The 18,466-nt window shown below is 39.2% G+C and overlaps 1 protein-coding gene across 5 annotated transcripts in view; it reads right to left on the bottom strand.

Annotated features, from left to right (window-relative positions):
* The window catches only part of GRHL2 (grainyhead like transcription factor 2), a 166,517-nt gene that overhangs the window by 144,277 nt on the left and 3,774 nt on the right, over positions 1-18,466 (bottom strand). The window contains exon 1 of one of the 5 annotated variants that reach the window (XM_049700160.1): positions 11,051-11,141. The exons of the other annotated variants lie outside the window; for them this stretch is intronic. The gene's annotated coding sequence lies outside the window, so the exon portion shown is untranslated. Of the gene's footprint in view, positions 1-11,050; positions 11,142-18,466 lie in introns of those variants that run through there. 5 annotated transcript variants of the gene reach the window in all.

Here is an 18,466-nt window from a genome sequence, read left to right as displayed (position 1 = left end):
TCCCAACCACATACGTAAGTGTGTGCGTGGCGAGACAGAGGCAGGAAGAGGGCAAGAGGAAAGAGGAGGGGGAGACGGTAGGAAGAGGTCGGGGGGGGGGGTGCGGAGAAGGAGAGGAGAAGAGAGAGGAAAGGAAGGGGTGGGAAGGAGGGGAGGGGGGCGGAAATGGTACTGAAGGTTGAGACTTGCTCCCTCAGATGTAAACACCTCCCTGCGCCCAACATCCTTCTGCCTAAAGTCTGCCCGTGAGAAGTCCCTATCCTACAAAGCTATTCATGCCATTGGTGGAAAGCTCTCACTGTCAGGAAGCTTGCCCTGCAGATCTCCAGCAGCAGCAGGCAGAGAACTGACAAGGGCCCAGCAGCCGCTGAAGCCAGGCCTTCCCACACCACCCCTAGAGCCAATAACTGAACTCAGCCTGGAGGCTCAGGCAGGCACACAGCCCCTCTGGTGGCACAAAGTAGAGGACCCCAAGGCTCTGAGGAACTCCCGTACACGGCTGGGCAAGCGAGAGGCCTCCACCCAATCTCGCCTCCTCTCTCCTGCACGAGAAGCCAGACTGGCCTCAGGGCCTGGCGCTGCTCACCCAGCCCCCTCCCCACACTCCCTCACACAGACATTCCCCTAACAGAACCCTCGCTTGTTTAAACTCATCTTGGTGACAGCTTCTTGGAGGCTTGGAACTGACACACAGTCTTACGGAGATTTAATACCTACACTGAGACAAGCTCAGGAATCACTGCACCAATCTGTTCACTGTGGCCCAATTTTTCTAGTGAAATATTCATAAAGGCAGTGATGAGCTGTCCTCAGTGTGTGAATATGTGCATGAGTGTGTGTGTGTGTGTGTGTGTGTGTGTGTGTGTGTGTGTGTAAGGGTGGGGCTGGAGTGAAGGTGATGGTAGGAGAGGTAAAATCAGACAAAGAAAGAGTGAGAAGACGTAACCATTGATAAAAGGGATCTGAAACTGATGATTTCCTGGAAAATATAAATGCTCAAACTTGGCCTGGAATAGAAGGCCTGAAGAGACAAAGGAAGCATAGAAGAAACTGAAAGGTTAGTCAAGGACCTTCAATGGGCCCAGGCAACCTTTAAGGAATAGATTACTCCAACATTGTTTGAATTATTGCAGAGCGTAATAAGACCTGGAAAGTTTCCTAACTCGTTCTAATCAACTAGCATAACATGGATATCAAAACACAACAAAGATAGCACTCACCCACGTACAGGCACCCCCACGCACAAACCCCAGGAAACAAGAGACCAGGGGCAGTTACAATGACAATAATATTGATATCTAACATTTCTTGGGTGCCTACTATGTACCACAGACTGTTATAAAAGTTACATACCTCACCCCAATGCTAGGAGGCAAGATCTCTTAGTATTATCCCTGTTTTATAGAGGAGAAACCATGACACAAAGGATTAACTTACAAAAAGTCACCTCGCCAGTAATCAGTGGGATTGGGATGAATATAGATATAGAAGCCTCAGAATAGTAGAGATGAATGGAATCTACTGATATGTTTTTACAACATGACCACACAAGGCTTATCCCAGGAATACAAGACTGCTCTGAAAAAAATTAGTAAATTTATTTATGAATATCGTTACATTAAGAGACTAAAAAATGGCCTATATAGGGAAAAAATCCAAAACAAAATAGTGGAAATATGTATAACTGATTCACTTTGCTGTACACCTGAAACTAACACAACATTGTAAATCAACTATACTCCAATAAATTTTTTTTTAAAAAAAGCAACCCAGAGATTAAAACAAAAGAGAATAAAAAAGAAAAAAATCCAAAATGAAAATCATGCTTGATAGCCAAGAAACCTAAAGTACCATCACTCTTAAAAGTGAGACTTTAAAACCACTTCCTTTACAGAATGTCCTCTGCCATCTGACTTTTCAACATTGTACTTGACATCTTGAGCAATGTAATAAAAGAGAACAATCTAAGAAATCTAAATACTAGAAAGGAGGAAAAAATAATCATTATTTGTAGACAACATAATTACTGGACAATTTGAGATTCAGTAAAAGAGAGAGAGAGGAAGGGAAGATGAATGGCTAGATAGATATTAGAACAGAGCAGTTCAGTTGGGTGGTCAGATAGAAGATCATATAAAACCAAAAGCTTTTCAAAGACCAGATCATATTTAATGCTGAACTCCTAAGGACATTAGACAAGGACTCTACTCTCACACCTAGTAGTATTAGCTAACATTGTTCTACAGAGATAGGTTGATACACTTAGAGATGAGAAGGAAATAAAAGGTACAAAAACTGGTAGAGATGAATAAACAGCATTTGCACACAATATGACACCATGACTGATACCCAAGAGAATCAGCTGAACAACTATTACCAAAAAAAAAAAAGGAAATAATGTAAAGTGGCTGAATACAAAATAATATTTAAAAATAACTTTTCTAATAAAAAAATTAGCTAAAACATATTAAAAAAAGAAAAGACCCCACTGAAAATAGTACCAAAAAGATAACATACTTTTGAGTAAACAAATTTTTTCAATAAACTTAACAATAAAAGTGCAAGATCTATATGAAGAAAATGTTTTAATGATACTGAGGAACATCAAAGATTTCAATAAATAGAGCAAAACATAGAACTCTGTTCTTAAATAGGAAGATACAATATTAATATGATATCAACTCTATACCAAAGTTACCCATAAAATCTAATGTATTCCCTCCCTTCCTCCCCACCCTCAAATCAGGATTTTTTGAGAATTACAGAAGCTGATTCTAAAGTTTATATTTTAAAAAATGCAAAAATAACCAGGAAGATTCTTTAAAAGAAGAGTAATGAGATGGCACAGCACTTTCAGATATTATTAAACATTTTGGGGCTTCCCTGGTGGCGCAGTGCTTGAGAGTCCGCCTGCTGATGCAGGGGACACGGGTTCGTGCCCCAGGCCGGGAAGATCCCACATGCCGCGGAGCGGCTGGGCCCGTGAGCCATGGCCGCTGAGCCTGCGCGTCCGGAGCCTGTGCTCCGCAGCGGGAGAGGCCACAGCAGTGAGAGGCCCGCGTACCGCAAAAAAAAAAAAAAATTTTGTAAGGGTAAATAAATAGGTAGTTAGCTGCTTCTGAAGCATAAATAGGTAGATCATTGTAATGGAATAAAGACCTAAGAAATAGTCCCAAATATTCACAGATATTTAACATAAGATAAAGGCTGAATTTTTAACAAGTGGAAATATTATTATAGTATGAACAGTATTATTCAATAAACACTATGGGCAAAACAGGGGAGCTATCTAGAAAAACAATTAAGTAAGGATCCTACCTCATTTCTTCATCAAATAAATTCTAGGTGGATCAAAGTTTTCAATGGAAATGCAAAATGATAAGTCATAGAATGATAGAATAAAACTGAGAAGTCAGTATTGGGATAGGGGTTGTTTGTAACTTTAGAACAGAGAAAGCCTTCCTAAGCAAGGCATAATACCTAGAAGCCATTTAAGAAAACAGATGAATTTGGCTACCTAAATTTTAAAAACCTCTGCAGAGCAAAAACAACATAGTCAAATGACAACAAACTGGTAGACAACACGCTAATCTCTCAGTACAAATACAACTCTTAAAATTCATCAAGGAAAGACCAAGAACACCACACGATCCAGCAACTCCACTTCTGGGTATATATCCAAAAGAATTGAAATCAGGATCCTGGAGAGATATCTGCACTCCCATGTCCACTATTCACAACAGCCAAGATATGAAACAGCCCCAGCGTCTATTGACAGGTGAACAGAGAAAGGAAATGTGGTATATATAAAATGTGGAATATTATTCGGCCTTAAAAAAAGAAGGAAATCCTGCTATTTTCGACAACATGGATGAACCTGGAGGACAGTATGCTAAGTGAAAAAAGCCAGACTCAGAAAGACAAATACTGCATGACTCCACTTCCGTGACGTATCTGAAGTAGTCAAACTCATTCATACAAGAGAGAATATAATAGTGGTTGCCAGCAACTGCAGGGAGAGCAAAATGGGGAGTTGTTATACATGGGTTTAAACTTTCAGTTATGCTAGATGAATAAGCTCTGGAGATCTGCTGCACAACAGAGTGCCTGTAGTTAACAATATAGTATTGTGCACTTCAAAATCTGTGAAGAAGGTAAACCTCATGTTAAGAAGGTAAATCTCATGTTATGTTCTTAACACATACACATACACACACACACGCACAAAGGGACACAAGGAAACTCTGAGATGCGCTGGATATGTCTATTATATTGATTGTGGTGATGGTATCACAGGTGTTTGCACATGTACAAACTCTTTGATTGGACACATTATTAAATACATGCAATTCTTTGTGTGTCAATCATACCTCAATAAAACCTTGTTTTTTAAAAGGCCAACAACAAAACAGAAAAATAGGCAAAGAACCTTAACAGTCCACAGTGGGGAAAAATATAATGGCTTTTAAATATGTGAAAAGAATTCAAGAAATGTAAATTATGAGACTAATTTTTTGTGTTAGCAAAAACTTTGAAGACTGATAAGATCCATTGATTGAGGGTAGGCAGAAATGAGCATATTCTAACGTTATTGATTGGTGTATAAATTAAAGCAGCATTTTTGGAGAACAATCTAAGATTTCAAAATGCAAAACCTTTGCCCCAGAAGTTCCACTTCTATGAATTTATCCTTTAGTCATTCGTATGTTCATACTGCAGAATACTGTGCAACCAAAAAGGTGATTTGGTATTATTGACATAGAACAGTCAAAATTATAAAACAATATATAAAATAATTTACTTGTGAAAATTTTGTAGATTCTCAAACACATACACATTCATATGGGATATAATGCCTAGAAACACATCTATAAGGCTATCCAACAAATTGTCAAAATTCTGTTGAAAATGGTAGGAGATAAAGAAATATAAAAGGGGCATTTATTTTTTTCTCCCTGAATTTATTTACAGTTTTTGTGTAATGAAATAACTTTTTAATATTTGTTCATTTGAATCCAGTAAATTCCACTTGTAGAAACTCATTCTAGGAAATACTCTAAAATCTTGAAAGATTTTATGTCTGAAGATTTTATAAAAGTATGATTTTATAATAGTGAAAACCATGGCAACAAACTACACGTAACCTACGTGTAAGTCGATGACAGTAAGTCCACAGCACATAATGCTCTGCAGCTATTAAAATATTTAGAAAAAAATCATAAAATCATGGCCAAACATTTATATTATAAAGTTAGGTTGGAAAAAAGAGAAAAATACGCAATATGACCAATTACTTAAAAACTTCCCTTCATCGGCATAGTGGTTTCATGGGGGAAGGCCATTATTTATAGCTTGCAAATGCTAGAATTCCTAATCAAACAATCCTTAGTTTTACAGCTTCAAGAACATTTGAAAAAATAGAAGGTGTAACACGTATCACATGAAATCCTAGATAATCAAAGAATGTATTTAAAATAATGAGTTCAACCTTCTACTGGAATTAGATTTTTTTTCTTTTAATCAGTAGCCAAACTAATTAAGCTAAATTTTCCTTTTCACGCCCTCTCTATTAGATATGTACAGAAAAAAAATTATATATCTAAAAGGTTAACTATAAGAGGAAGATAGAAGAAAACAGTCTGGATAATTCACAGACCAGATAATGAGTTCCTGATTAGTACAGCTGGCTCTAATGTCACCAACGATTTTAAAATAAATTTCTAATTGTCCTAGATGTTTTAATGTTATACTTCAGTTTAGAAAAGTACCAAATTACTTCCACAAATTCCCAGTTCCCACAGATGTTACCTTTAACGCTACAAGCAACATACATATGACAGAGAGCAAAAACAGAAGTTTTCACCCGTAGCTCTAGAAAAGTTTTGAATAAAAAGTTTAATTACAGAGCCCTGGAGATTTACCTCTGAAAAGTGACTCTACTTTAAATAGCCGTACTGTTTAGATAAACAACCAAACTGTTTCTTAACCACTAATAATAGATTTAAAAAAAAAGGGGAATGGATGCAAGCCTAATCAAACCTGAGAAATGAAAAATAGTGGAAGATCTTTTCAAGTCAAAATAAAGCAGAAAATTGGAAGACTCACAGGATTTTGGACCTGCCTGCCTCCACTTTGCCCACAACTAATTACCTCAAGAATGAAAGGTAAATGTGCATTTTTAAAATAAATTGCGTTTTTTTCTAATTATATTGTTTAAGGTCCTCAGACCTTAAACTAGTAGTCTGTCTAATCTTTGTGGTCTCCGTGCCTGGCATGGTGCCCGGCTCTGTACCTGGCCTGTAGGCACTCAATAAATCATGAAGTGGAAGAGATTTGTATGTACGGTGACCACCCATTTGTTGTTTGGACGTATTCATCCTGAGCTTAGTCATCACCAGTCAGCTTGGAGACATGGGCTCCCTAACCCTTGACTAAGTTCCCTGAACTTATGGCCTTTGATTAAGGAGCCTGAGTGAAGGCCTGGGTCCCTGCTTTCATCGGCAAGGGATGGGAGCTGTGAATTAGAGACAGTTCTCAGACACAATGACTTGTACCAAGAGAAGAGACCACGGCTGGGCCTTCTGCTGATAAACTCTTTTTACTAATGCTGAACTCTCTATAAAACCCCAAGAAGAGCTTTTAAAATATCAAAATACTACATATATACATTAAGAAAACAAAACAAAACATAAAGTTCTCGTGAGAAAATACAATTTGAGTGAATGGAAGGAAATGCAATTCAAAACAAATTACCATTTCACCCTATCAAATTGGCAAAGACTAAAAAGAAGAACAAATACACACTACTATATATAAAATAGATAACGAACAAGGACCTACTGTATAGCCCAGGGAACTATACTCAATATTTTGTAATAACCTATAAGGGAAAAGAATCTGAAAAAAAGTATATATATATATATGAATATATAACTGAATATATATAAAACTGAATCACTTTGCTGCACACCTGAAACTAACACAACATTGTAAATCAACTATCCTTCAATTTAAAAAAATAAATTAAGAAAAAAGAGGATAATATGAATTGCTGGAGAAGGAAGGTGAAATCCTCCCTCAGATACAGTGTTGATGGGAGTGTTAATGAGGAGAGGATTTTTGGATGGCAATTTGGAAATATGAACCAAATATCTTTAAAAACAGGATGGCTTTTAATGTCATGAAGAACCTAGGGGTAAGACAGGAATAAAGACACAGACGTACTAGAGAATGGACTTGAGGATATGGGGAGGGGGAAGGGTAAGCTGTGACAAAGCGAGAGAGTGGCATGGACATATATACACTACCAAACGTAAGGTAGATAGCTAGTGGGAGCCGCATAGCACAGGGAGATCAGCTCGGTGCTTTGTGACCGCCTGGAGGGGTGGGTTAGGGAGGGTGGGAGGGAGGGAGACGCAAGAGGGAAGAGATATGGGAACATATGTATATGTATAACTGATTCACTTTGTTATAAAGCAGAAACTAACACACCATTGTAAAGCAATTATACTCCAATAAAGACGTAAAAAAATAAAAATACAAAGAGGATGGCTTTTGATCAGGGATGTCTATTCATTGGAATGTATACCAAGGACAAAACTAAGAAGTGTGTAAAGATTTAGCTATAAGTCATGCAAATATTGACTTTAATAGTAAAAAACATGAAAATTTTAAATGTACAACAGGGAACTGGTTAAATTAATCTGGACATTTCCATTCAATGTAAAACTATGGGCCGTTAAAATTATTTACCACCATGAAAAGCTATATCAATATTAACTTAAAAAATAAGTTACTAAACAGTATATAAATTACTATCTCATCTCTGTATACATAGTATATTTGTATGTACAGGCATAGAAAAAAGTAAAAATATAGATGTCAGAGTGTTAGCAGTGTTACTATTAATAACTTTGAGTGGTAGTTTTGAGAGTAGTTGTATTCTCTAATGTTTTTACAATTAAGTATGAATTAATCATCTTTAAAGAGCCTTTTAAATAACCATAAAAATAAGGCTAAAATAAAGGAAAAGATTTTAATGAGTTAAGTCCACAAAGGTTGATCTCAAACTTTGCACATTTGAAAGTAATGAAAGTACTCTCACGCATAAGAACAATACATTTGACATCAAAAAATCTAAAGCTCTGGGACTTCCCTGGTGGTGTAGTGGTTAAGAATCCGCCTGCCAGTCCAGGGGACACGGGTTCGAGCCCTGGCCTGGGAAGATCCCACGTGCCGCAGAGCAACTAAGCACGTGCGCCACAACTACTGAAGCCCGCGCGCCTAGAGCCCATGCTCCACAACAAGAGAAGCCACCGCAATGAGAAGCCCGCGCACCGCAAGGAAGAGTAGCCCCCACTCGCCACAACTAGAGAAAGCCCGCGTGCAGCAACAGACCCAGTGCAGCCAAAAATAAATTTATATTTTAAAAATATTTTTTAAAAAAAATTTTAAAAAAATATTTAAAGCTCTGAATATTTTTTAAATCATGAAACTAAATGGTAACCAAGAACTTGAGGAAATTATAGCCAGAATTTTGACAAGACAGTTAATAATTTTAGGTGTGTAAAAAGCGCTCACAAATCAATAATAAAAATATCAGCATCCCAATTCAAAAAAAAAAAAAAGAGTGAAAATTAAGAACAGACTACTTCTAGCCCATATGGTACATTTGTATAGATGTTGTAGGGTGCCCTTTTCCCCGGGCAGAGGCCAGAGGGAAGCATAGCTCGATCTCAACCCCAAGGTCCCCTCGTCCAGGACACAACAAAATAACTGTATGTAGTAGCCAAGGCAAAAACAAGATCTTTGGTAAAAAAGAAACTTAAATGATGAATAAACATCTGAGAAAATGTTTAACCTCATTAATTACCAGATTGCAATTTAAAACAAAAATACACTTTTTTTGCTGTTCAAATTGACCAAAAAATTATAAATCTCATAGACTGGTGACAAGATGTGAGAAAGACACTCTCAAACACTGTTGGGAGAAAACAGAAATTTTTACAAGCTATCTAGAAGTCATTTTCAAAGTATGAATCAAGAACCTACAAATATTTATCTTTTGTTCTTATACTTCCAGAAACTTATTCTAAAGTAATAAGCAGAGATACAAAGATTTATATATAAGCATGATTTATAATAATGAAAAAGTAAAACAACCTAAACATAAAAAATAGGAGATGGTAGATTTCATCTTTAAATGCTATGTAGAAGTATACTTAAGAGACTAGTGAAATGCCAATAAGGCATTAAGTAGAAAATGCAGAATGGCATGAATGATGTAAAAACGGGAGATTATAATTTGTACACTTTTATAACCACATTCATAACGGTAAGAAAATATATGAAGTGTTAGGGCCCTGGAATTATGAGTGACTTCTCTTCTATATACCTTTCTCTAGTTTCCAGTTTTTTCTCATGGCCTTATAGTATCTGCATAATCAGAAAAAAAAGACTCCCCAAGAAATGGTGCTTAAAAAAGAAAACACACGGCAAGTGCAAAACTGCACCATAAAATAGTTGCAACAAAAGTCGGCCTCCGGGCTTCCCTGGTGGCGCAGTGGTTAAAAGTCCGCCTGCCGATGCAGGGGACGCAGGTTCGTGCCCCAGTCCGGGAAGATCCCACATGCCGCGGAGCGGCTGGGCCCGTGAGCCATGGTCGCTGAGCCTGCGCGTCCGGAGCCCGTGCTCCGCAATGGGAGAGGCCACAACAGTGAGAGGCCCGCCTAACGCAAAAAAAAAAAAAAAAAGTCGGCCTCTACCATAGCATTGAAAACAGTGAGGTAGGTCATTCAGAAATGCTTCAAAACTGTGATTTATAAAATAATCCATCAAACAGTAAATACAATAAAAATCTCAGATTCATAAAAACATTTTCAATTTCTTCCATATTCCAGGAATATCTGGCACAACAACAACAAAATCTCAGAATATCATGTTCAATTTGGTTCACCTGGCCAACCGTAGGTTATGTTGCAAGAGAAAAACTCCCAACTTGTAATTAAGTGTGCACTGGGTATCGACCACATAGGTATTTTATTGTAAATTAGGATCAGGAACCCAAAAAAAGGATGTGCGTCTTTTAAATGAGGAAAAGAGAAGAGAAACAGGTACAACCGTCAGCCGATTCAACTTCAGGACACTAGGAGTGATAAATGAACTGTGTCCCAAGATTTGTGGGCAAATTCAAAATGCAAATTTGTGGTCCTGCGTGGCTGAATACAAACCACACCTGTCAGGCTATTTACTGAAATTGGATAAACACAGGATAAAAAGACAAACTGTAGCCCTTCCTAATCTCCTTCTCGCAAGCCCTACAAGGATATGCACCTTTATTTAGACTTTGAACGACCAAAATCGATAACGTTTTTTAAAAATGTAAGGTACAGTATTTGAGATCTGATGAATTTCTGCACAATGAGAAGGAAAGTATGGGGGAGGGGAAGCCAGGTAGGCATGGGAGAGAAGGGGACAATTGCAAATTTCACTTTTGAATCCACAACCAAAAAGTATAATCACAAACTCTGTGTTGATTCCCACAACCTAACGTTGCTTTGGTTTTGCTCACATTAGCAAAGTTCATTTCCTTTTTGTTTAAACCTCGCCCCTCCCCCGTTTTTTCCCTGACATATTTTTGGCAACTTAAGTGATTCTGTGAGGCCACGTTCTCCCTCCAAGTTCACATCGTGTACTTTCTGTTCCCTGGTGGATGCTCCTTGGATAGGTTGATAAGTAAATAACTTCACATTTGCGACAAAGCTTCCATTAAAGACGCCTGCAGGAAATTCAGTGATGCAATCTCACACAGCTTAACTAACAGACTCCATCTCGCGTCTGGCATGATCTATGTACCAGCTTGTAGAAGCAGGTACATGACTCACACGCTTGGCCCTCCAGGGAAAAGCAAGTCTATGTTACGGAAAAAATAAATTGTTGTTTAAAAAAAATAATAACTCAACCGTGCCTACAACTACTTTTTGTTTTTAAAGGAAGTCATATTCCGGGTTCTCCCTAGTCCTGAAAAAAGATTAAATACAACTGGACCTACCACCGAGTCGTTCCCAAGAGCACCCACTCAGGTTAGGTCAGAGATGGCATGGAAGGCAGCCCCGCCTCCAGAGACTTTTCTCCAAGGTAAACTGCGCAGGCGCATGCAGCCTACTGAGTGGATGAAAAGGTTTCTCTTCTGCTTAGTCACCACCACCGCTCCCCACGCCCCCTCCCCCCACGCCCCCAGCTGCAAGTTATACAAAGGCTGGAAACTCCCACACCTGGGTGTACTATTTTGAAAAATAGGTGCACTTGATAATTGGTCAAATCCAAAGAGACAGGGTTGTTGAGACACTAACCCAAAAGTGTACAGGTGAGTGAGGCACAGTGCAGAAGACACACGTGGCATACCAGCAGTGAAGAGCTGAGTGACATGCCTCTCTCAGCAGGGAGGGAACAGCTGAATTCTACCAGGAACAAGCAAGCAAGCAGGCTTTCCCATTTTATTTCAGCTGTGTGTGTGTTATTTTTAAATCTCTCCATGGCCAAATGACTTCTTTTTTAAATAACCTTAAAATTTTTCTAATTACAAGAACAGTACAAGCTCACTTCAGCAAACTAGAATACAGAGAAGAACAAATAAGAGACAAAAGCATCTATAATTTCTCCATGCAGAGAGCAAACCACTGTTAACCTACTGTGGTTTTATTATCATAGTTTATTATTTATTTTCTATGCCTGAAAACCTTCTAACATAATACACCATGAACATTTTTCCTGTCATTAAATATTTTTCCATAATCTGATTTATAATGCTTACCGCTGAACTGTGATTTACTAAACAGTCCTCTGTATCTGGGCACTTAGAGCTTTGCTGATTTTTCACTTTAAAAAATATTCCTACGATTAATATCCTTGATTCCTTCCTTAAGATAAAGCCCTAAAACTGGAATTCAGGTGTCAGAAGGTAGGCCCATTTCAACCAGTTTTGCTAAACTGTCTTCCAGAAAGTTTGTAAGAATGTATAATCCTCCTAGAAATGTATTTTACCCAAACCCAGTTTTGTTAATCTTGGCCAATTTGACAGGGAAACCTTGAGCTTCCCTGTTCTGTAATCTATATTTCTTGGATTATTAATAAACTGAATATTATTTTATATGTCTATTAATCACTTGTAGCTTTTGTGAACTGTCTACTCATGTTTGTGGACCATATTTCTATTGAGACGTTTGTCCTTTTTTAAAATGTTTTCAAAACTATGTAAGATAGACATAGTTTTAAAAGTAGCCACCACGATTCCAAAGCAGCTAAAAACCGTGGTCTGCACAGGAAGCATAAATGTACTTAAACGCTCTTCTAACCTATCAAAATCCTCCACTTGAGAACTACCAGGGGCTTCAATCCATTTTTTCCTGGTACCAACACTGGCTTCAGAGAAAATGGACTTCAGAGACTTCTAAATCTTATAACACAATAGGATACCAGAGAAGGAGATTTTATTCCTGACCTACATGAATAGTCATTTGTGTGCCCTGGAGTGAAATCATATATTATCTTTTTTTTAAACTTTTTATTTTATATTGGAGTATAGCCGATTAACAATGTTGTGAGAGTTTCAGGTGCACAGCAAAGTGACCCAGCCATACATATACGTGTATCCATTCTCCCCCAAACTCCCTTCCCATCCAGGCTGCCACATAACATTGAGCAGGGTTCCCTGTGTATATTGTCTTACAATCGAAGTGAAACTGCAGGTGCTATTCTTATTCTTATATTATTTAATACCTTTTCTGAACACTTATTAAACCATTGGCTTGGCAATACTGGTTGACAGTAGGTGTCCCTGAATTATGTTTTATTAAGAGGAGGAGGAATCTGGAAGTGGGGCATGGGAGGGGAAGGATGAAGGGAGGAGGAAAAGGGGGAGGAAAGGGCAGCAAGAGGCAAGAGGAGAAGGCCCATTTGTTGCTGTTTTCATTTTACTAAATTTTATTCAATGTTCCGTCCATTCCAATACTGCCTCTCACTTCACTCTACGAGCCTGCGCAGAGTAAACCACTTCCTGCGTGCTGTTCTGGAAGGGGGTTCTCAGAGTACCTGCCAGCCCTTTTTATCTGATTTTCTTGTACCTTTATCTACCAGCCCAGTGAGGCTGTGAGGGGGTCCACTAAGTAAACCATTGATCTTACCACTTAGATGCTGAATTCCGTGTGGCCCTCTGAATTCCTCTCGCCGGCCAGAAGTCTGTTTCTTTGTCATCTTAAACCACCTTTTATTTTGCTAAAATAAAATGATTTGAGGGGGGCCTGGGAGCAGAAGCAGGTCCCACACTGCCCTGTAGTCTCCTATCTTGTTAACATCATCATTCTGTGAGCCGCCACCAGCCCAGACCCCACTGGAAGGGAGAAAATGAGACTCACAGAATGTTGGAGCAGGTGATTATCCTCAGAGATCATTTAGTTCGACTTCATTTTACAGGTGAAAAATAATGAAAGACAAACCCTCTGATCTTATGTTAATTATCTTATTGGCAATACAGGGAAGAGGCAAAAGCTACCTTTGTTCCTTGCTGCTTTGAAAAGTTAGATCCAAGAAGTACAGAAAGCAGTTATTTTCTGAGGCTCACTGAACTGAGAACTAAAACCAATGATTTGGGGTGAGTGTGGGAAGGAAAGGCCATTTTAACTCACAGAAACGCTGTCGGAACCTTAACCACGTGTTTCGTATACTCACGTTCATATCTTAAGAAGCAAATAGGCAATGCCTCCCTTGTTCTCAATCTCCCTACCAAAAAAACGGACTATATTTTTTTAATTAATCAAAACCTCAGATTTTCAATTCATACAACGCCAGTATGCAACACACAAGAAAGAATGTAAGGCACTTTTTTCCTCAGATCAAACTTTCAGCTCCAAATCCTACTCTTGGTTACTCACAGGCTCTGTATGATCTGTAAGGCTCGTCCTAGATCTAGGATTCAAGGCATCAAGTTAAAATCAGAATCAATCCGCCAGGAGGATAAACAGCACACGTCATCCTCTCTTAGAGCCCAGCTCTGCCGCCGGAGCATGGCAAATCTCATGCTACTGAGAAAAGGCTGGCAACTCAAAGGGGGCTAAAGCATAGTTTCTCCCTGCTCCTTTTTTCTTCCTCTCTTTTCTCCATTCTTCTCCCCTTCACTTCAACCTTTCCCCGTTTTCTGAAACCCCGATCTAAATTCAGAAGCCTTAAAAAAGAGACTCTGGCCCTGGGGTGTTTGTTACACGTGCACATCCACCATTTGGACGAAAGGCTGGCGCCAAAATAAAAAGAAGCAACAGGCGAATCTTGCTTCCCTTTCTGCTCTGGGGGGTGTCTGCATTCACACTTGTAAAGGAAGCATTTCCTTGGGAGTGAATGTGAAGTCAGACCACTTTAAAAATGCTCCCCACAAAGTTCATTGCCCTGTTCATTACAAAGTAAAATTAGCCTCTTCATCGCCACAGGCAGTGATTGCTTTCCACTGAAGGCCCATTCAAATGCTCGGTCAATCTCCATAACCCGGACAGATTCTCAAAATGTACATCGAAATCCCCTGAAATGTATCAGCTTTTTAAGTACTTTCCACAGAGCTCTAAAAATGTGTGCTTGGTGGGCATTTTATAGAGCAAATCAAAATGTGCTGTTTTTAAAAATAATACTGCTTTAATCCTGCTACTCACCAGAACACATCATGCTAAAACACGTAATTCCCTTCCCAATATAAATGGGGGTGGAAGTTGGGGGTAGATACCTAAAGAAGTACTTCCTTGCTTCGACCCCACTTACCCCATTATAGCCCAGTCCTTTCTACCACAGACCATTAAAAGACTTACAGCATAAAATGTAATTTTCTGGTGATGGAGGATGGATGGATAGATGGATGGATGGATGGATGGATGGATGGATGGATGGATAGATGGATGGATAAATAAAATGGAAGCAAGGAGCCAGGACTTCTCTAATGGATGGAAATATGCAGGGCAGGTGGAGGGTAGAGTGAATATGAATTTTGGAGTCTTCCGTTTGAAGACCTGTGAAGCTGTCTGAGGGACTTCCAGGTATATGTTGTTGTTACTAAGCAACCCACCCATCCTCCTGGGCCAAAGCAGAAATTCCTATTCAGCCTGTTGCTGCTCGCTAAGGAATTTTTCCTGGACAAGTTTGCCAAACCAATCATTACCCTGTTTCAGCCTAGACCTCACTTTTTATAATTGAGCAGGAATCCCTGAATACCTTTTGAAAAGGAAGAGAGTGCCTGCACCCCGAAGTGAGTATCAGGGATCATGAGTGAGGACTCTAATTTAGGACAAGGCTTGCCTTATACTAAGAAGAACTTAAAAGTAAACATTTTCCAAGGTTAAGCTCAGTTGACTTGAATTAGATAAGGTACCATCACCTGCTGCCATCATCTTAACCCTTGGCTCAGGTGAAAAGAATGGGTTGCTGTTGCTATAAATGCTAAGAGAACACAGCAAAGTTCACTGGCTAAAAGAACACCTAAAATCAGATTCATATTTATATCACTGCATGGAAGAAGTGCATGTGTAAATTCCTATCAAGTAATATGGGAGGGAAAAAAATCAGCAAAGTGGCATCAGGAGACAGACCAAGGAAGGAAAGAAGGGAGGGAGGGAGGGAGGGAGGGAGGGAAAGAGGGGGAAAAAATGTTGCTTCAGACTAAGGACAAAATAAGAGGGAAAATACAATTTAACCAAATTGTTTATTTTTTAACCTGAAACGTATGCCTGGTTGTATCAAAGTCACAGAGAGGAACCAAAGCATTTGCCTGAGTTACCTAAGTCTTTAAAAGAAAACTAGATTCAATAACCAAACATCAAAATAATAATCTTGTTTAAATTATCTATAGATTTCAAACAAATACTTCTTGGGGTTCTTGGGTGGTGGTGTTGTATAAATGTTATGTATGTTTGACTTACTTGGCTATATGTATTAATTCTCTGTTTGACTTTGCAGAGTATAGTAGAAATTGCTAGATACAGCTCTTCATCACTGTTCCAGCACTTACTTTTAATCCTCCTTAAATCAGATGGCACTGGGTCCATTTGGGTGGCCTAGTCTCTGCGGTTGGTTTAAAACAGGACCTAATTACAGATCAACAGAAAGCCTAGTACCATCTTATTAGGGTAATACTTAAAGCTACCATTAGCCCTAGAGATGAAACTGCAACCATCATCCCATTAAATATTTCACCAAGGACCAGCATCAGATTGTACAGATCAGAACTCGTTATCTTTGACTTTGTGCTACAAAATAGAATCTAAATTCAATGAAATAACTGTGCCCAGAAAAATGAACACTAATTTTATCTTCTAATGTAAAACTATGGAAGGATAATGTTGGCCTTCTAACTCCAACCCAGCTCCCTAGTGAGTGGGATCCAGCCTAAAATCTGAGTTTGACCTTTTAACTCTGGGCCTGGCAGAAGGCCACATGGGTGACATCACTCCAAATCAGGTGTTTAGCAGCTCTGGAAATATGACTTGTCAAAAGGATCCCATTCTTCCAGAAGGGACAGTTCAGCAACACAATGAAAGTAAACAACATTGAGAGAAGGCCTAAGAACTCTTAAACCCTAGTTAAGATATCAGAAGCGGGGCTTCCCTGGTGGCGCAGTGGTTGAGAGTCCGCCTGCTCATGCAGGAGACACGGGTTCGTGCCCCAGTTCGGGAGGATCCCACGTGCCGCGGAGCGGCTGCGCCCGTGAGCCATGGCCGCTGCGCCTGCGCGTCCGGAGCCTGTGCTCCGTCCGCAACAGGAGAGGCCACAACAGTGAGAGGCCCGCGTACAACAAAAAGAAAAAAAAAAAAAAAAAAAAGAAAAAAAAAGATATCAGAAGCTGCTCATCCAAAAGTAGCATAATGAACACAAAGCCTACAGGTTTCATTTCACTTATATGCTGGATATACACCTGAGAAGGGATATATAAATTGAATTTATTATATAACATACTCACTTAAAGCATTATTTTGCTAAATAACCCAATGCAGATGCCTTGGCCCCTCTCTGGAGAATCTGATTCCATAACTCTGGGGTGGGGCACAGGGAGTGTAGTTTTACCAAGTGCCTCAGGTGATATATTTTTGTAATCAGATGAGTTTGTGTTGCAGTGATTTAAAGAATGCCTATGGACATTCCTATTACTAAGCACATACATAATTATCTTCAACCTTTTTTTTCCCCAATCAATCCAGACTTCTACATTGTTTTCTAGCATTTTCTTATTTTTCAGGTAAGTTAATTTTGCCTGTATATTAGTTTATTTCACTGAAGATGCAAAACTAACCAAAGCACACTGTTTGCAGTGTCTCACTTCCAAACACAGTGGCCCAGTCTGTTTTCTGATGGATACAAGTTTGCAGAAATTGAATGCGGATGAGAGAAAGAAAGGGTGAACTGGAGGCTAATTTAGGGTTGAGATAGCCAGGAAGGGTGGCAGGTTAAATTAAGAGGTTTAGACATGTATGAGTGTCAGAGCAAACACCATGCTGGTCCCTCTTCTTCAGTTCTAATTCCCAGGGGTCATCCAGTATTTGTGCATTTTTTTCATCTCTAAATTAAGAAGCGTGCAAGATTTAATCCATTGTAGGGAAGAGAACACTGGACTTTAGCCATTAAGCTGGTGATACCTGGGGAAAGATACAAGACTGACACTATTAGCTGATTCTGTATTTACTGTATTTATAAGTATAGTGTTGCCTGGTTTTGAGTGTACAAGTGTCTGGACTATTAAGTAGAGACTGATTATCTTAGTTTACTTAATGGGACCACTGTCTCTCTAAGTCTCTGATTCACCCACACTGGGCTCCTTTCTGATCCTAGAATATGCTAAGTACTCTCCCACCTCAGGGTCTTTGCACTTGCTCATCCATCTGCCTGTAACACTCTTATCCCAAGTATCTTCAGTGCTTGATCTCACTTCAGGTTTCTGCTCAAAGGTCATCTCATCAGAGAGGCCATCCCTGAGCACCTTATATAAAATAATTCCCCGTTACTCTCAATCCCTTTAGCCTGCTTTGCTTCCCTTTGTAGCATTTATCATCATCTAACTTGTTATGTATTTCCTTCTTTATTGATTTACTGTTTCCTGGAACTACAATGGTAGCACCACAATGGCCGGCAGTTTGTCCTATTTGCTAATGAATCTCAGTGCCAGGATCAACGCTCAGCATATAGTGGCACTCAAGATATATTTGTTGAATAAATGAGTGGGTATTTTTATTGCTTCGAGGAAGATATGATTAACTCAGTATTGGTGATATTAAAAGATAATATAGGGAACTCCTTGGTGGTCCAATGGTTAGGACTCCATGCTTTCACTGCCGTGGCCCGGGTTCAACCCCTGGTCGGGGAACTAAGATCCCGCAACCTGCGTGGCGTGGCCAAAAAAAAAAAAAAAAGAAAAGAAAAAAAAATTATATAGCTAAATGGAAAC

The sequence above is a fragment of the Orcinus orca genome, chromosome 17, assembly GCF_937001465.1.
Source record: "Orcinus orca chromosome 17, mOrcOrc1.1, whole genome shotgun sequence".
NCBI lineage: Eukaryota > Metazoa > Chordata > Mammalia > Artiodactyla > Delphinidae > Orcinus > Orcinus orca.
The sequence above is the reverse complement of the archived record's forward strand: the minus strand, read 5'-3'. Positions and strand labels throughout refer to the sequence as shown.